The sequence below is a fragment of the Rhineura floridana genome, chromosome 2, assembly GCF_030035675.1.
Source record: "Rhineura floridana isolate rRhiFlo1 chromosome 2, rRhiFlo1.hap2, whole genome shotgun sequence".
Taxonomy (NCBI): Eukaryota; Metazoa; Chordata; class Lepidosauria; order Squamata; family Rhineuridae; genus Rhineura; species Rhineura floridana.
This window is the reverse complement of record NC_084481.1, coordinates 13,163,480-13,181,880: the sequence shown is the minus strand read 5'-3', so window position 1 is coordinate 13,181,880 and position 18,401 is coordinate 13,163,480. Positions and strand designations below refer to the sequence as shown.

Sequence of the window (18,401 nt, the reverse complement as noted above, 5' to 3'; positions counted from 1 at the left end):
TATCCCTAATCAATTGCCCGAGCTTGCCCCAAACACAGTACTTCATCTGTACTAGGTTTAAATTAAAAAAACGGCATGGTTTATTTTTAATTAATTGATTAAAAATGCGTTAGAGTGGATTATAACATACCACATGCGTAGAAGAGTTCTTTCGGTTTCACTCTTCCTCTCCCTCCCCTTCCCCTTCCAGTTACTTGGAGGAAGCAGGGGAAGTCTGCTCCTGTGATTGGTGGGCAACAGACATGTGACTCACACTGGCCTTCTGGGGAGCTTGCTCTGTGTGAGGAAGCAAGAGAGAGAAAATGGCCGATGGAGGGAGAAAGCAGCAGCTGAATGGAGGTGAGTGGGAAAGTTTAGAATATTTTTTTCCAGTCTGATGTGCTTCAGAGTGAACAAATAAGAAGACCTAGAGACCAGCTAAGTCTTGCTAGCTGGATCCTCCAGAAGGTCACGCTAACCTGCTTTTCTTGATTCTGCCTTGTGTAATTTTAAGCATTAAACGGTGCTGTGCTTCTATAGTTAGAATGAATTTCCAGTGTAAGGTAAGATTGGTTTGGAGAAATGTACTGGTTTCCAAAGTAAACTCTCATGAAACCTACAGGCTTCTTTTTAAAACATCAAAGCTTCGGTTATGGGGCAGTATATAAATACAATAAATAAATAAAATAAATAAATCAAGTAAGGAAAATTGTGGATTCCCATGTTAACAGGTTTAAGTAATTGGGGTACACCTATAAATCATACCAGCAACAGAGGATACTGTGTTTTAGCTTGCATATTGTTTTGAAAAGTGCAAATTAGGTACATTTCCTTTTAAATGTGAACTGAATCAAATTTCTCCCCCATTACTAGCTGAACTGTGGTCTTTACATGATCTGTCTTTCTTGTGAATATCCACACCTTTAGCCCTTCCCATGTTAGACGCAGATACTTATTTAGCTGTGTTTAGGCTAACACATGAAGGGTTAAACCAAGGGTGGGGTCAGGAACACACATGCAAGCACAGATGCAACCCAATATATCAGGGTGCAGCAGCTACATTTTACATTTTTGCACAATTATTGTGAAAGATTTTAAAGCTAGATTGATTGCACATGATTTTGAAGGGAAGGAGGATAAAGTCTACTCAGAAGTAAATCACACTGAGTTCAGTGGGACTTACTCCCAGGTAAGTGGAGCGGAGCATGTGTGTGCTAGCAATGAGCAGGGAAGGAAGGAGGAAAATTGTCTACTCAGAAGTAAATCCCATTGAGTTCAGTGGGGCTTACTCCCAGGTAAGTGGAGCAGAGCTTCTGAATAGACTTTTAAAAAATTGCAGAATCCTTCAAAGCTCCCCCCCCCATTTTTTGACTCTTTCCTTTCCTCAAGCTAGATTCAGCGAGTGGGGAAGGCAGGCAGTGGGAGAGAGCGCAGGTGGGGGCAGGGTGATTGAGCCAATGGAAAGGGCAGGCTGTGGGAGACAGCGGGGGTGGGAACACACATACACACACACATCACCAGAAGTAAGTTCCACTGAGTTTATTGCAGCTTACTCTTGAAGTGAAAGTGAACATAGAATTACAGCCTTTAACTTCTAAATTCAGTCCTTTCCTTTAAATACTAGGTGATTTATCAATAAATATTATAAAATTTATGTTTATTTATTTATTAAATTTATATACCGCCCGACTAGCAATAGCTCTCTGGGCGGTGAACATAAAATAGCATAAAAATACAATGAATAACAAAATAATACTAAAATACAATCATCAATCCAATACAATAAACATTTTAAAAAGTAAATCAGTGTAACTTAAAATGCTTCAGAGAATAGGAAGGTTTTGACCTGGCGCCGGAAGGAGAGCAGAGTTGGCGCCAGGCGTACTTCCTCGGGGAGACTGTTCCATATTTCGGGGGCCACCACTGAGAAGGTCCTAGATCTTGTCATCACCCTCCGGGCCTCCCTGTGAGTTGGAACCCGGAGGAGGGCCTTCGTAGCAGAACGTAGTGCACGGGCCGGTTCATATCGGAAGAGGCGTTCCGCAAGGTATCGTGGTCCCGCACCGTATAAGGCTTTATAGGTTAATACCAACACTTTGAATCTAGCCCGGAAACATATTGGCAACCAGTGCAAGCTGGCCAGAACAGGTGTTATATGCTCGGACCGCTTGGTCCTTGTCAGCAATCTGGCCGCCGCATTTTGCACTAGTTGTAGCTTCCGAACTGTCTTCAAAGGTAGCCCTACGTAAAGCGCATTACAGTAATCCAAACGTGAGGTTACCAGAGCATGTACCACTGATGTAAGGTCCTCTTTACTCAAATAGGGACGTAGCTGGGCTACCAACCGAAGTTGGTAAAACGCATTCCTAACCACCGAGGCTACTTGAGCCTCAAGTGAGAGGGAAGAGTCTAAAAAGACTCCCAGACTATGAACCCGGTCCTTTAGGGGGAGTGTAACCCCGTCCAGGACAGGGTATATATCCACCATCCGATCAGAGAACCCGTCCACCAACAGCATCTCAGTCTTGTCTGGATTGAGCTTCAGTTTGTTAACTCTCATCCAGTCCATTGTCGCGGCCAGGCAACGGTTCAGCAAATCGACAGCCTCACCTGAAGAAGATGAAAAGGAGAAGTAGAGCTGCGTGTCATCAGCATACTGATGACAACGCACTCCAAAACTCCTGATGACCTCTCCCAACGGCTTCATGTAGATATTAAAAAGCAGGGGGGACAAAACTGACCCCTGCGGGACCCCATATTGGAGAGCCCGCGGTGTCGAGCAATGTTCCCCAAGCACTACCTTCTGGAGACGACCCGCCAAGTAGGAGCGGAACCACTGCCAAGCAGTGCCTCCAACTCCCAACTCCGCGAGCCTCTCCAGAAGGATACCATGGTCGATGGTATCGAAAGCCGCTGAGAGGTCAAGGAGAATCAACAGAGTTACACTCCCTCTGTCTCTTTCCCGACATAGGTCATCGTACAGGGCGACCAAGGCTGTCTCAGTGCCAAAACCGGGCCTAAAACCCGATTGAAATGGATCTAGATAATCAGTTTCATCCAATAGCGTCTGGAGCTGGCCAGCAACCACCCGTTCCAAGACCTTGCCCAGGAATGGAACATTCGCCACTGGCCTGTAGCTGTTAAAATTGTCTGGGTCCAAGGAAGGCTTTTTCAGGAGTGGTCTCACCACTGCCTCTTTCAGACAGCCCGGGACCACTCCCTCTCGTAAAGAGGCATTTATCACTTCCTTGGCCCAGCTACCTGTTCCATTCCTGCTAGTTTTTATCAGCCAGGAGGGGCAAGGATCCAGTACCGAAGTGGTTGCACGTACCTGTCCAAGCACCTTGTCCACGTCCTCGAGTTGAACCAACTGAAGCTCATCCAACAAAACAGGACAAGACTGTGCTCCAGACATCTCACTAGGATCTACTGCTATAACTTGAGAGTCTAGGTCCTGGCGGATACATGAGATCTTATTCTGGAAGTGATCGGCAAACTGATTACAGCGGGCCTCCAATGATTCCACCGTGTCCGGAGGGTTTGAATGGAGAAGCCCCCGGACAACTCGAAAGAGTTCCGCTGGGCGGCAAAGAGATGATTTAATAGTGGCAGCAAAATGATGTTTTTTAGCTGCCTTCACTGCTCCTCCATAGAGCTTAGTCGAAGCACTAACCAGCGCATAATTGTATAATTTATGTCTGTTAAATGTTCAGTGTGTCATCATGTACGCTGATGATACGCAGCTCTACTTCTCCTTTTCATCTTCTTCAGGTGAGGCTGTCAAAGTGCTAAACCGATGCTTGGCCGCGATAATGGACTGGATGAGAGCGAACAAATTGAAGCTCAATCCAGATAAGACTGAGATGCTACTAGTAAATGGATCCCCTGACCAGATGATGGATGTTCGACCTGTTCTGGATGAGGTTACACTCCCCCTGAAGGAGCTGGTGCGCAGCTTGGGAGTCCTTCTGGACCCGTCCTTGTCACTTGAGGCGCAGGTGGCCTCGGTGGCACGGAGTGCTTTTTACCAACTTAGGCTGGTGGCCCAGCTACGCCCATACCTGGACAGGGAACATCTTACTTCAGTTGTTCATGCTCTGGTAACCTCGAAATTGGACTACTGCAATGCACTCTACGTGGGGCTGCCCTTGAAGACGGTTCGGAAACTGCAGCTAGTGCAGAATGCAGCGGCCAGATTAATAACTGGGACCAAGTGGTCGGAGCACATCACACCGATTCTGGCCCGCTTGCAGTGGCTGCCCATAAATTTCCGGGCCCTATTCAAGGTGCTGGTTTTAACCTATAAAGCCTTACACGGCACGGGCCCGCAATACCTGATGAAACGTCTCTCCCAATATGAGCCTACCCGTACACTGCGCTCAACATCGAAGGCCCTCCTCCGGGTGCCGACATAGAGAGACGCCCGGAAGGCGACTATAAGAAAGAGGGCCTTCTCGGTGGTGGCCCCTGAACTATGGAACACCCTTCCTGACGAGGTTCGCCTGGCGCCTACATTACTATCCTTTCGGCGCCAGGTGAAAACCTTCCTCTTTGCCCAGGCATTTTAATATTTTAATATTTAACATGTTCGTTTTCTTGTATTTGTATTTTGTATTTAATGTTTTAACAGACAGTTTTTGATAGATCTTTTGTAATTTGATGATTAAGTGGTTTTTATATTATATGTGAAGTGTTTTTATTGATGTACACCGCCCAGAGAGCTTGCTATGGGCGGTATAAAAGTTAAATTAAATAAATAAATAAAATAAATAAATCATGTGACTCTTACTGTTGCTTGTTAAACACCTGCTCTTCAGGATAGTGCCACAAATAGATTCCAAAAAGTCTGCTTTAAACTTGCTGCAAACCCCCTGTGGCATGTAATGAATGTTCCAGTTTGTCTGCATTTTTCTTGAAGTGCGCAGACCAGAACTGGATGCAGTATTCAAGATGAGGTGTAACTGGTGCTGAATAGAGGGGAACTAATACTTCATGTGATTTGGAAACTATACTTCTGTTAATGCAGCCTAAAATTGCATTTGCGTTTTTTGCAGCCACATCATACTATTGGCTCATATTCCGCTTGTGATCAATGACAATTCCAAGATCCTTCTTGCAAGTATCCCCCATCTTATAACTGTGCATTTGATTTCTTTTTCCCAAGTGTAGAACTTTGCATTTATCCTGGTTGAATTTCATTATGTTGTTTTCAGCCCAATGCTCCAGCCTATCAAGGTCCCTTTGTTTGTCTTCCACGGTATTCAGAAGGTTTTCCCAAGGTTTTCTGTTTGGAAAGGAAAGGGGGTTCCCCTCTGCCCAGTGCCCACCCACCCAATATCCTCCCCCTCCTCTTCCCCTCCCTCCCCCTCCCCTGGGTCAGTGTTGAACTATGAACTGGGAGACCGGGGTTCGAATCCCCACACAGCCATGAAGCTGACTGGGTGACCTTGGGCCAGTCACTGCCTCTCAGCGTCAGAGGAAGGCAATGGTAAAACCACCTCTGAATACCATTTACCATGAAAACCCTATTCAAAGGGTCACCATAAATCTGGTCGACTTGAAGGCACTCCATTTCCATTTTCAAATATGATTGCATAGAAATAAATCCCACTGAACTCAAGAAGTATGCAAATGATCAAACCCAATCTCCCTTCTATCCTCTCCCTCTTGCCCCTTTGCCCCTCCTCCCCTTCCTCCTCCCCGTGGTCAGTTTTACCTATCTTAAGCATGATTGCATGGAAGTAAATACCATTGAACTCTATAAGCATGCAAATGATCAAACTTGCCCTCCTCTCCCCCTTCCTTTGCTCCCCTCCAATATACTCCTTCCCCCCGTTTTTCCCCATGGTCAGTTTTTCTTATCCTAACCATGATTGCGTAGGAGTAAATCCCATTGTACTCAATAAGCATGCAAATGATCAGACCTGCTTTTCTTCTCCTTCCCCTCTCCTCTCCCTTCCTCCTCCCATCCCCTCCTCCTTCTTTCTCCTCCCCTGCCCACTCCAGCCTTCCCCCCCTCCCCACCTGGTCAGTTTTACCTATCCTAAGCATGACTGCATGGGAGTAAATCGCACTGAATTCAATAAACATGCAAATGATCAAACCTGTCCTCCACCCCTCCCCCTCCTTCCTGCTCCCATCCCCCTCCTCCCTCTGTGTTTCGTCCCCTCCCTCCTCCTTCCCTCCCCATCCTCTGTGGTCCGTTTCACCTATCCTAAGCATGATTGCAGGGGAGCAAATCCCATTGAACTCAATAAACATGCAAATGATCAATCCATTCTCAGCAAACTTGCACAGGACAGGATCCCATTTCTTACCTCCCGGATTAAAAAGCAGGGAAATTCATTAATAGGCAAAAAACCTTGCGGTTTAAGAATGTACCTATAGCCCACAGCTATTTCTATCAAACTTTAAAAAGAAGGGAAATTGGGCAGCTATAGTGAATGCACCAGGGGAGCAGGAGACCTGAACTCCTCTCTGACCAAACTGGTCAAAATGCAAACACCATTTGGGTTAGTCTTTCACAGTCCAATCCACTTCTTGTGTAGCTTGGAAGAATTTGGTAACATATGCCTCTGAGCATATGGTGAGTGGTGGCAAAACCTGCAGTCAGCCCAAATAACAGAAACAAGACGTGTGCTGTGCTGATCTTGTTTTAACAGGGAGGAAGCAACATTATTAAGACAGTTGATATAGGTCAGATGGTCACTTTGAATATGTCTGATTTACTTTGCAATTTTAGTGACGTTTCCTATAGGAAATCATTTTCTTTTGTTTCTATTTCTGTGAATGTGTGAAGTGCAGCAACATTTTGCAAAATTTACACTAAAGAAACTCCAAACATAATTGTGGAATAAGGGCACTGACTTCTGCAGAATAGTCTCCAGTGGACCTCAGGAGTGTCTCAATTTGCACAAGATAAAACAGTGCGAGGTGAAATATATTCTAGCCAAATTCTAGGTGTGCTCTATGTTTTTAATTGACCGTGCCCACCTTGCCTTAAATGAAATGGTTTAAACGTAGCAGGCTGAAAACATCATCCTCTTTTTTCCAACAGCTAGAGTCATTGCTGAAGCAGCAACATATTGGAATCAGTCTGATTTTACATCAAACTGCAGGTCCAAATTCCACTGTTAATGCACCCAAAATAGAAATAGGACATAACCTCCAATTTGAAACACAAAAGGCTGTGTTCACCATCATATGACACTGACCAACAAAAAGGCTTTGAAATTAATAAAAATAAATTTGACACAGATTTCTGGGATGAACAGTGAGGGAAATAAAATTTTCTAGTTCACATTCTCTGTAGAAACATTAATAACACAGAAAAGAAGCAAAGTAAGAAGAACAACAAACATACAAAAATATAATTCTCTATCTTTTGAGATGGCAGGTGTTGCCACCACTCACCATATGCTCAGAGGCGCATGTTACCAAATTCTTCCAAGCTACACAGGAAGTGGATTGGACTGTGAAAGACCAACCTAAATGGTGTTTCCATTTTGACCAATTTGTAGGGCAGTACAATATCTCAGAGAGGAGTTCAGGTCTCCTGCTCCCCTGGTGCATTCACTATAGCTGCCCAATTTCCCTTCTTTTTAAAGTTTGATAGAAATAGCTGTGGGCTATAGGTACATTCTTAAACTGCAAGGTTTTTTGCCTATTAGTGAATAAGCAATCATGTCTGAATAAAATACATCAAATAATGAGAATGGTGAAACTAATGGGTGAAAAGTCAAAACAACTGACATTGCAAAAACAGGCAAACTGGCTTTAGAAACCAACATAATTCACTGTACGAGGCAAGCAAGATAAACTAGTGGAATCTGGCCAGCAAACCAGATCCTTTCTTCTTCTACCCCCTAAGGGCTGAGTTTGTCAGGTGATAATTTGAAAAGGACTCATGAGTCCCTTTGAAGACTGGCTATCAGCACCAAACAGCTGACTGGCACTGAGAGCTCAATTTCAAAGGGCATGGCTCTTGGCAGCGATCAGTTGATGAGTGCTGAGAGCCATCCCCCTTGAACTCTCTAGTGCAGCCAGTCCTAGTGGGGCTCAGCTGACTGGCTCTGAGAGGGAGCCCTGGCTGTCAAGGAATGACACTTTAAGAATCTGATTGTTCCTTTGCAGCCACTTTGTTACCTGTTCGCACCTGATCTCACATATGAGGTGTGGGGCAGGTGGACATGGTTTGTGAAAAACAGCCTCACAGACCAAAACAGGACCCCTGCCAGGCCTAATTAGGCTCATGGGTCAGAGGTTCCCCACTACAGAAATAGATCATTGGACTGCTTAACCCAGTGTTCCCTACCTCTGCTGAAAATGGCAATCCAGGATCTTGGGCAAGGGTCATTTCCATCCCTGGTACCAGGGATCCTTTGGCCTAGGAGTTTAATCTGAAATATTATGCATGAAAAGCATATACAAGTGAGCTATGGCACCTCCTCCACCTATAGTTGTAGATTATGGCAGATGCTACTTAAATTTGATATATATTTTGTAATCCATTTTATAATGGATGCTATGTACAAAACAAGAAGTTGCAAATCTGCACCATATAGGTAGCTGCTGGCACTGTCAATGCTAGCATAAAATCAAATGTAAAGCCTTTTTTAAATTATGTGGTGTAGGCAGCAGTGTAGTGGCAAATTCAGAAGTGCAGGGTCCCTTCATGATAATCACAACCATGCCCCTACCAAACTTTTGTTTGTGTTGCTGCTGGTTTGAGAATGAAATCCTTGTTAATGCCTTCTTCCACAACAACAGACATCCTATCACCCAATAAGCATGAAAAGAAGAGTCTTCTCAGTGGCTGACACACCTCCTTTCACTCTGATTGGTTCCAACCAGCAGGAAAGAACAAGGAACCATGTCAGAAGGTTCTTCGCAGTGGCTAATTCACTCCCTTTCATGCTGATTAGCTTGTAGGATGCTGGAGACATAGGGACCCTGTTGCCTCCCCCAAAAGTAAAGGGTCTAAGACCCCCTCCCCCAAGTCCCTGAACGACTACACCTCTAGCTGTATGGGTTTTTTTGTATTTTTTGTACATTTTACCTTGTTGATCTGTTGATCCCCATTCTGAGCCCTTGGGATAGGGTATTATTATCCCCAAAAGAATAATACAGTACAAAAAAATGCATGCCTTTGCAGACAAATTCAGTCCCTGGCACCTCCAGGTAAAAACGCATGTCAGGTAGCAGCACTAGGAAATATGTTTGCTTGAGTCCTTAGAGAAGTTGCTTTATCATAAATGTGCCATTTTTGCTATTTTACTGTTCTATTGGTTTTTTTTAAATTTTATTGCACATTTTTATTAAGATTAAAGTAGCTTATTTGTTATGTTTTTAAATTGTACTGTAAACCGCCCTGGGATAACATATTTTGAAGGGCTGTTTACAAATATCTAAAAACAAATAAGCAAATAAACATGCTGCCAGTCAAATGGATCAATTGTGTGGCTTGGTTTAAGGCAGCTTCATATGTTTGATTTATATAGAGGATGGCTTTCATTAAGCAAAGATGCTAGTAGCCTAAATATAGTCAAAAAGTCATAAAATAGATTGTCCAGAATTGGTTATAGCAGGGACTGGGAACTACAACTGCCAACATCCCTGATTATTGCCCATGTTGCCTGAGGCTAATGAAAGTTGGAGTCCAGCAACATATGGAGGGTTACAGGCTCCCCAAACCTGGGTTATAGGGTGGGGTTGATCATAGAATGAAATTTGTCTCTAGTTTATTGGGAAGAAAAGTGTGATAATCAAAAGTATAGTTGAATGTAGGTGGCTTTCCAGCAAATTAGACAATGAAACACATATCCCCACAGAACACATATCAATACTACAGAATATCCCATGGGAGCACAAGAAATAATAAATGCAAGAACTGGAGGGTGGAGGGAAAATTTCACTCTCAAGCAAGTATTTTTAAAATCAACATTAATACAACATGGAGCCATTTTCTGTTTATTTCAATACTGTCAATTGTCTTGTTTAGAAGTTTGCCAACTCACTTATTTTAAATGCATCGTTCCTCAGGAACTAGCCCAAAGAAGGGCTTTCTTTACAAGCCATCATGATTGGATTTCAGCCTATATGACATAGAAGGTTCTATTCTTTGGGATTTCATCCAACTTTTGCTTTTCTTACTCTCCTGTTAATCTGCACACTCAGAATTTTCTGCTCTTCCTAAAATAGTTAGCCTGGACACCATTAAATCCTCCAGAAAGGCATAAACCATGACAAAACAGGTGAGAAAATCTCATATTTTGTGGCTACTGTTTTGCACCTACATAAAGGAAAATTCTCACTTCCACACTCAATTAATAATAATAAATTACTAATTACAAATAAATTATTATTATAAATCTGGCTAGTAAATGAGAAGAGACTATGATTATCCTGCAAAGACATGTTTGGTGGGATAAAAATGTTTTTTAAAAATAAGTAAAATAAAATAAAAGGCAAGAAGGTATTGTGACTATGTACACACCACACATTTAAAGCACACATTTTCACACAAAAAATCCTGGGAACTGCAGTTTACCCTTCACAGAGCTACAATTCCCAGCCCCTTAACAAACTACAGTTCCCAGGATTCTTGGGAGGGTGAGGTCACGTGCTTTAGAGGTATGGTGTATACACAGCAGATGAATGGAAGGAGGGCAGTACACAGGCCAACAGCCAGAATTGTTTTAGTGAGGGACCCTATGGCTGCACCAGGAGGTCTATGATGCTTTAACACAGCAAGAAACCTACAGCAAGAAACCTACAGACAAGTGGACTGCCACCTCCCATGGCAGTCCGTGTTCCGCTGCCAAACAGCTCTTACCGTTAGGAAGTTTCTCCTAATGTTTAGCCGAAATCTGCTTCTCTGCAATCGCCATCCGTTGGTTCTAGTCCTGCCCTCTGGAACAACAGAGAACACGTCTGAAGAATCATGCCTGGGACTTCAAGAGGTCTGAAGCAGCAAGAGCAGCAGCAGCAGCCCTCTCATCTATTTCTTCATGACTCACTTTGCCCACCTACAGCTTATGCCCACTCTGGAGGAAAACCAAAGTCCCACTCAATCCGGCAGCAGCGGGTGAGCAAAGGGGTCACTGATGGCACAGGGCAAGAGTGAAGGAGCCTCATCCTTTGTTGCTTCTTTGGAGCTTTTAGGGGGACTGGCAGGACCTCTGGGATGGCAGCTGGCAACCCTACAGCAAGATTAATTAAGCAAATGCCTGTCAATATCCCCAAGAACAGACAGGGTCACACCAGTTGAAACAGGGTCCTCATTTGTGTATCTGGCCTAGTTATATGTGAAGCAAGGAGTGGGGGGGCTCACTTTTAACGTAAAAGTAGCATGCCAGAAAGGGAAAAATGAACTCTTCTCTCTCCCCTCCCCCTTACCTTCCTACAGTTGGTTAATCCAGCCACTTGCCCCTCCCGTCCCACACAATTCTTGGCTCAAATTCTAGAAGTGAGGTGCAAACTGGGAAAAGTGGCTGGAGTAACAGACTAAGGGCCAAGTTACGCATGATGCTCAAGCGCTGTTAGCCACTATGTCAGTGTTTTAAAAAAATTAATAGCAGGCATGGGGAAGCGATTTTCTTTGGGACCCCAATGGACAAGGAGAGGAGGTTTAATCCTTCAATAGCCAGCTGCAATCCAAGTGATACCCCGCCCCGTTATTAGCCATAGGCCAATAAAATAATTTTCTGTGGGATTGTAGCTTCTCTCTCCTCTGTAAACCTTCTCTCTCCCCATGCTATAGTTCCAACACACGCACACATCCCATACACAATGAGTATTAAATTGAAATAACAACCCTGAAGTAGATGCTACACATTTAGCATCACATCTAGTTTGACCCTAACAGAAAGCAAGACACAAATGGGGAGAGTTCAGAACCCCCGCCTTCCTCTCTCTCTACTGTTAAAAGTAAGACATGCCCCATTCCCCACTCTGTATGGGGACATACTGTATGTCTACCACACTGACATCTTGTTCAATCTTTAGCTCAGGAGTGGGGAACCTGTGGCCCTCTGGATGACATTGGACTCCAACTTCCATGACCCCAGGAACGGTAGAAGTTACCGAAGTCCAGCAACATCAGGAGGGTGACAGATTTCCCCTACCTGCCTTAGCCTCATGCTAAGGACAGTGGTGTAGTTCTCAGTTTCATGAATAGCTATGCAAAAGACAACAGCTGCAATGCAATGTATACTGAATAGGGAGGACATCCCACTGAACTGAGTAGGACTGACTTCCAAATAGATACGATGGGCTCAGACTGCAGAGCGTGCTTCTTCCTCTGCACATAATTCACTAGTCCAAGTCCTGAATAGTGAAAGCCTGGACATATTTTGCTCTTCACTTAATCCGTGTTGATTTAATCAACAGCTTAGAAACTCTTAAAATGAACGGAAAGATTATCTAAAAGAAAAAGAAAAGGCTTGGCTTGTTCAAGTGTGTCATTCAGCAGAAAACTCCATTCTGTGTATGCACAGCTCTATTTAAAAAGTATTTTTTTAAAAAAAATTGCTGCCAATATTGATCCGACAAGGGAACAGCTAGAATAATACTACTAAGACATTTCAAGTGTTTTCAGATACCAGCAAAAAAGCAAGTATTTCAGTGTTTTCTTTTTAGGGCATAAAACAAATCCCTTAGAAAGCAAAGGATTTTTTTTTTAAATTAACATTTTTAATTCTATTAAGAACTAATTGCACTATTGCCAGATCCTGTGGGCTTCAACCCAGCAGAAGACTGACAGCGCTTCTCTAGCGGACCAAGCAATCATTTACAGCGCAGTCCTATGAATGTCAACTAAAAGGTACTTCCCGATTAGTTGTCTGAGACTTACTTCCAGATACTGTAAGCGGGTACAGAACTGCAGCCTCAGCCTCCTTACATTTCAACAAGAGATGAGTTAAAGTGTAAGGTACAGACTTGGCACTAACAATCAGCCAAGGCTTCCAGGGGTTCCGAAGGGCCCCTCAATAGCCTGACCTGGCCACATTATCACTCACCCCCTTCCCATCAGCTCACAGGACAGCTGTTTTGGCAGTGGGCAGGTGGCAGTGCCACTTTTGCATGGAAACTGAGCTCTCTAGATTTCATTGATCTGTAGGCCAGGACATTGTATTTTGGGTAAATTAAGATGGCCACAATGGATCGGAGAGGGACACGGCTTCCATTCAAAAGCAACACTGCCACCTGCCCAACGCTTAAATGCTGCCCAGGAGACCCGCAGGAAAGTCAGTGAATGCTGCTGCTGCTGCTGCATGGTCAGGTGGGGCGCCTATCAGCCACCCTGTGCCAAGGGCCCCCTGAAGCCTGGCAATATGTTTCCTCAGAACTATGCAGAAGCAAGCCCTGAGAAGCAAGCCTTTCCAGCTCCTTTTAGAGCCTCCCTGCCATCAGTAAGGTCAGCAAATAAAACGGGAAACGGACAGGAGTCCCATGTCATTGTAGTGTAGTGTATTTTACATAATAACTTCGACTTAGAAAGGCAGGATAGAAATTACATTCATCATCATCATGGGCTAGATTGATGTCTGGCCTGCTTGTCGTGCAAGAATTACCAAAATATTAGGGCTATATGTCAGGAATGGAAAAGCTGCGGCCCTCCATCTCTCGTTAGACTCCATCTCGCATCATTCATAACCATTCAGCATGCAGGCTGGCGGTGATGGGAGTTGGGAGTCTAATTATATCTGGAGGGCTACAGGTTCCCAATCCCTGCTCTAGAGAGTTCTGCACTGGCCTCTGTGATAAGAGCCAAAGTTACCCCATATTTCTGAGACCATGTGATTAATAGACATGGGTTCCAGGTGAGCAAGATGCGTACACACAGTTAAATCTGCCCAGTGACTTCAGGAGTAGCAGAGCACCACATCCTGTTCTTTCAGCTTATTTTATATAGCATCCTGTTATTAACCACAAAGTTTGTTCCAGTCTGTTTCAGCCTACTTTGTACTAGGACAGTGTGCCTCTGTGGTTATGCAAAGTGCTAAGTTCTTATCTATGCAAAGAACTGTTTCCATGAATACCATGTAACATGTCTATGATGCAGAAACTGCTATGCAAATGTATAAAAGTAACTTGTACCCTTTGTTCGGGGCTTCAGTCTGTTTTGTGACTGGGGTCTTAGTACTGAACTAATAAACTGCTGCTACTTTACTTCCTGTAGAATGGCTGTTATTTCCAGTACCTAGAAAAAGATCCCAAAGGGAATATTTTCTCTTACAACAAATGGCACCCCAGATGGGACAGAACTAGGTCGGCTTCCCCATGGCTCCTGAGGATTGGAGACAATCCAGTGCACACCCAGGTGAGTTTACCTTTTGGGGTTCTCTTCACCTTGGGATCCGGTGGGACCGATAAAGTTGCAGGCCATTTGGCAACAAGAATAATGTAATTTAATTTCTTAAGAGACATTGCCAATGGAATTTAAATTTCAGGTTAATAGAAGGAATTAAATCCTGAGGTGTTCCAAGAGAAATAAATCCTGAGGTGTTCTATAGAGAAATAAATCCTCTTATTTGAGGTATTCCCTCTTATTTGAGGTGTTCTAGTATAACAGGAGATAAATCCTCTTATTGAAGTGCTCCCAAAATAGGTACAGGTCAGTCCATTCTGGCTGACACTCCATTGGCATGTATCTTAAGAAATTGGAAAACGTTTTCAAGATTGACTCACATACTGTCTAAAAAGCTTTATTAATTTGTGTATGAATTTTTGGCCATTATGTCTGAATAACACTGAAAGACATGGCCCCAATTTGGCACTTTCGACCAGGCAATATTAACCAAATTGCGCCTCTATTTAGAGGACAACAATCCTAGTCAAATTGATTACTGATTTGTTTGGGACAGTCCTGAAGTGAAGGACAAATGTAAAAATTACACATGTGTAAAACCATTAGAATGTTCAAAATTTAAAACTAAACATCTGATGCCTGTAAAACAAAAGGATCCTCAGAAAATTGAATCTGGAAAAAAGATTTTTTCTCCTCCTCCATATAATCTCAATCATGAAGATTGATAAATTTTCTGTCACTTCTGTTCAATCCTCTGTCTCTGCCTAAATCCTAGTCAAATACGGTCTGGAATCTCTTTTCATCCTGACCCCTCTGTCCAAGTTCCCCTACGATGCTATCCTGTCCCTTTGGCTGGGGGAAATGTGACTTCTAGTTTGACTCATATTCCTTCCTTAGGATATTCCTTTCAATCCCAGTGAAATCCTTACTTGGCAAACTAATACACCCCTCTTAAGGGAAGATTCAGAATTGTGTTGAGTTGCCTCGAAACAATTTTTCAAACAGACAGACCAACTGTTGGGGATATTGATCAATTATTGGATGCATTCTTGAGTTCTGAGGAAAAGGCTTTGATTTGAGACATGCTGGTCAGTGGTTGACAATTTGTTAATATATCAGAAGGCTGTTTTGGAGGTGTAGAAAAGACTGGTGATAAGTCTGTAAATTGGAGTAAGGTGAAACAGTTGTAATAGGGTCCTGAGGAACCTCCTAGTGATTATTATAGTAGAATGACAAAGTCTTTGAGACAGAATGCTGGTATTTCAGAGGCAGAAGCAGATGCAAACAGAAAGTTGGTGGCGTCGTTGTACGTAGATCAGAGTCTAGCAGACATTAGAGAATATTTTTACAACAAGTCTCCAGGAGGACAGGGAAAGTCATTGTTTGAAGTGGTTTCAGTGGCAACGTTTGCGTTTAAGAATAAGGAAAGACAAAAAGAGTTGAAAGATGAAACAGACAGACAAGTTTGTATGTTGGTTGTTTTAGTGACTCCATCCCACGGAAGAGGACGTGGTAGGGTTTTCCTCAGAATTCTCAGAATTGCAATAAAAGGTGGTTTTTTTAGAGGACGTAGTTTTCCACGGGTACAGGGAGATAATTCTTGTCATTATTACAAAGAAATTGGCCATTATAAAAAGAGACTGCCCACTGAGGCTCCGTGGACAAATGGTGTCTTTGACTGTTGATGGATGTGTGTATGAATGTCTGGTTGATACCGGTACCACTTATTCAACGTTGCAACAGGACTCAGTAACATCAAGTCCTACAGATGTACAAATTATGGGAATACGAGGCCGGACTCAGACTGTGAAGAAATCAGAAACTACTAGAGTTTCAATTGATCTTTTGACAACTGAACATAGGTTTTTTTTGATGCAAGGTTCTCCTGTCAATCTGTTGGGACGAGATCTCTTATGTAAGTTAAATGCAACCATTTACTATTTACCTGACGGGTTGAGAATTGTACTGCCAGCACCTAAAGTGTCACAATTGATTGCGTATTTACAGGCTCCCATTTGTTCCCTCCAAATTCCCTCTGAATTGGATTCTGTATCTCCTATTTTATGGAGTATTAAAGAGGGAGAGGTAGGTTTGTCGAAATCTACTCCCCCAGTAAAAATTACTATTAAGCCACACATGACATCTCCTAGTGTGCCACAGTACTCACTCTCCCGTGAAGTTATTGAAGGCCTTCGACCCCAAATTGATGTATATGTAGTTCAAATGTGCAATGTCCACCATCCCAACGTTGGGGCTCCCCAACTATGAGAAATCTTTGTTTGTATATTCACAAGAATAAGGATGTGGACTCAGATGTGTTGTTCTAAACCTTTGGAAATACTATGTGACCTGTTGCCTATTACTCTGTTCAATTGGATCTGGTCGAAAAGGGGGGGAAGTAGTCTGTTTGTGGGTACTAGCAGCTGCAGCGATATTGGTCAAACGTGCTCAGAACATTGTGTTAGGACATTTATTATTATTATTATTATTATTATTATTAGTTAAATTTCTATACCGCCCGACTAGCATAGCTCTCTGGGCGGTGTACAACAGAGAAATAATACAACAAAGAAATATAAATATACACAGTATATAAGTAGCCAAACAATAATAATAAACAACAAACTAATGAAAACATCTCAATAAATATACAATTAAGCAATCCCCACACACTTCACAACAGTGTCTAACAAAAATATGCTGTAGTCCAAATAACAGCAAAAATGAATCTCCAAAATTAAATCTTGACCCCAAAAACAACTAAAAAACAACTAACCCCAGTAGTCTATAGACATCCCGAGCAGCAGGTTCACGCACACATACACACACACGGTCTCTGGCCCCTTCAGCAGTTGCTGCTTTTGTAGCTGGAGAGAGACAGGGCCCCGCCCTTCCAGGCCAGGTGGAAATCAGCCAGAAATGCAGGGAGCAGGTCTTGCAGAAACTCACACAGGTAGATGGTCTCTGGCCCCTTCAGCAGTTGCTGCTTTTGTAGCTGGAGAGAGACAGGGCCCCACCCTTCCAGGCCAGGTGGAAATCAGCCAGAAATGCAGGGAGCAGGTCTTGCAGAAACTCACACAGGTAGATGGTCTCTGGCCCCTTCAGCAGTTGCTGCTTTTGTAGCTGGAGAGAGACAGGGCCCCGCCCTTCCAGGCCAGGTGGAAATCAGCCAGAAATGCAGGGAGCAGGTCTTGCAGAAACTCACACAGGTAGATGGTCTCTGGCCCCTTCAGCAGTTGCTGCTTTTGTAGCTGGAGAGAGACAGGGCCCCGCCCTTCCAGGCCAGGTGGAAATCAGCCAGAAATGCAGGGAGCAGGTCTTGCAGAAACTCACACAGGTAGATGGTCTCTGGCCCCTTCAGCAGTTGCTGCTTTTGTAGCTGGAGAGAGACAGGGCCCCACCCTTCCAGACCAGGTGGAAATTAGCCAGAAATGCAGGGAGCAGGTCTTGCAGAAACTCACACAGGTAGATGGTCTCTGGCCCCTTCAGCAGTTGCTGCTTTTGTAGCTGGAGAGAGACAGGGCCCCGCCCTTCCAGGCCAGGTGGAAATTAGCCAGAAATGCAGGGAGCAGGTCTTGCAGAAACTCACACAGGTATTAATTCTGAGAGTTCCTCATGTGGTAACAGTTCTCCTTTTTGCAAAAGAAAACTCAACATTTTATCCCTCAGAGACTGATTCAATATGAACTGCATTTCATTTTACCAGGAAATTTAACTACTTATAGTCTTGAAACACTATATACAACAGTTTTGGAAGAAGAAAAACATGTATGGACAAAGGAGTGTGCGCAAAAAGATTTGGATAGAGTTTGAAGAATTCCAGGTGATGGAAGGCCGGTGGCCCCTAAATTTTTACTCAGAACTTTATTGCAGGAATTACATCGAACAACACATGCTGGACCTAATGTTATGGCTGATATCATTTCCAGACAGTGGTTTGCTCCTGGAGTGCATCAGGAAGCAAAGCGTTTCGCGGTAAACTGTTCCATTTGTCAAGAAACAAACCCAAAGGGCCTACCTAGGAATGTTCCAGGAGGGAGGCTATGGGTCCATTTACCTTTTATAAGGTTCCAAGTTGATTATGTTTATATGCCTAAATGTAAAGGGTTTC

At 43.5% G+C, this 18,401-nt stretch overlaps 1 protein-coding gene across 19 annotated transcripts in view; it reads right to left on the bottom strand.

Moving 5' to 3' along the window:
- MAP2 (microtubule associated protein 2) overlaps window positions 1-18,401 on the bottom strand; it is a 468,623-nt gene that overhangs the window by 434,140 nt on the left and 16,082 nt on the right. For 18 of the 19 annotated variants that reach the window (XM_061607844.1, XM_061607838.1, XM_061607849.1 and 15 more), the window contains exon 2: window positions 10,814-10,890. The exons of the other annotated variant lie outside the window; for it this stretch is intronic. The gene's annotated coding sequence lies outside the window, so the exon portion shown is untranslated. The remainder of the gene's footprint in view (window positions 1-10,813; window positions 10,891-18,401) is intronic. 19 annotated transcript variants of the gene reach the window in all.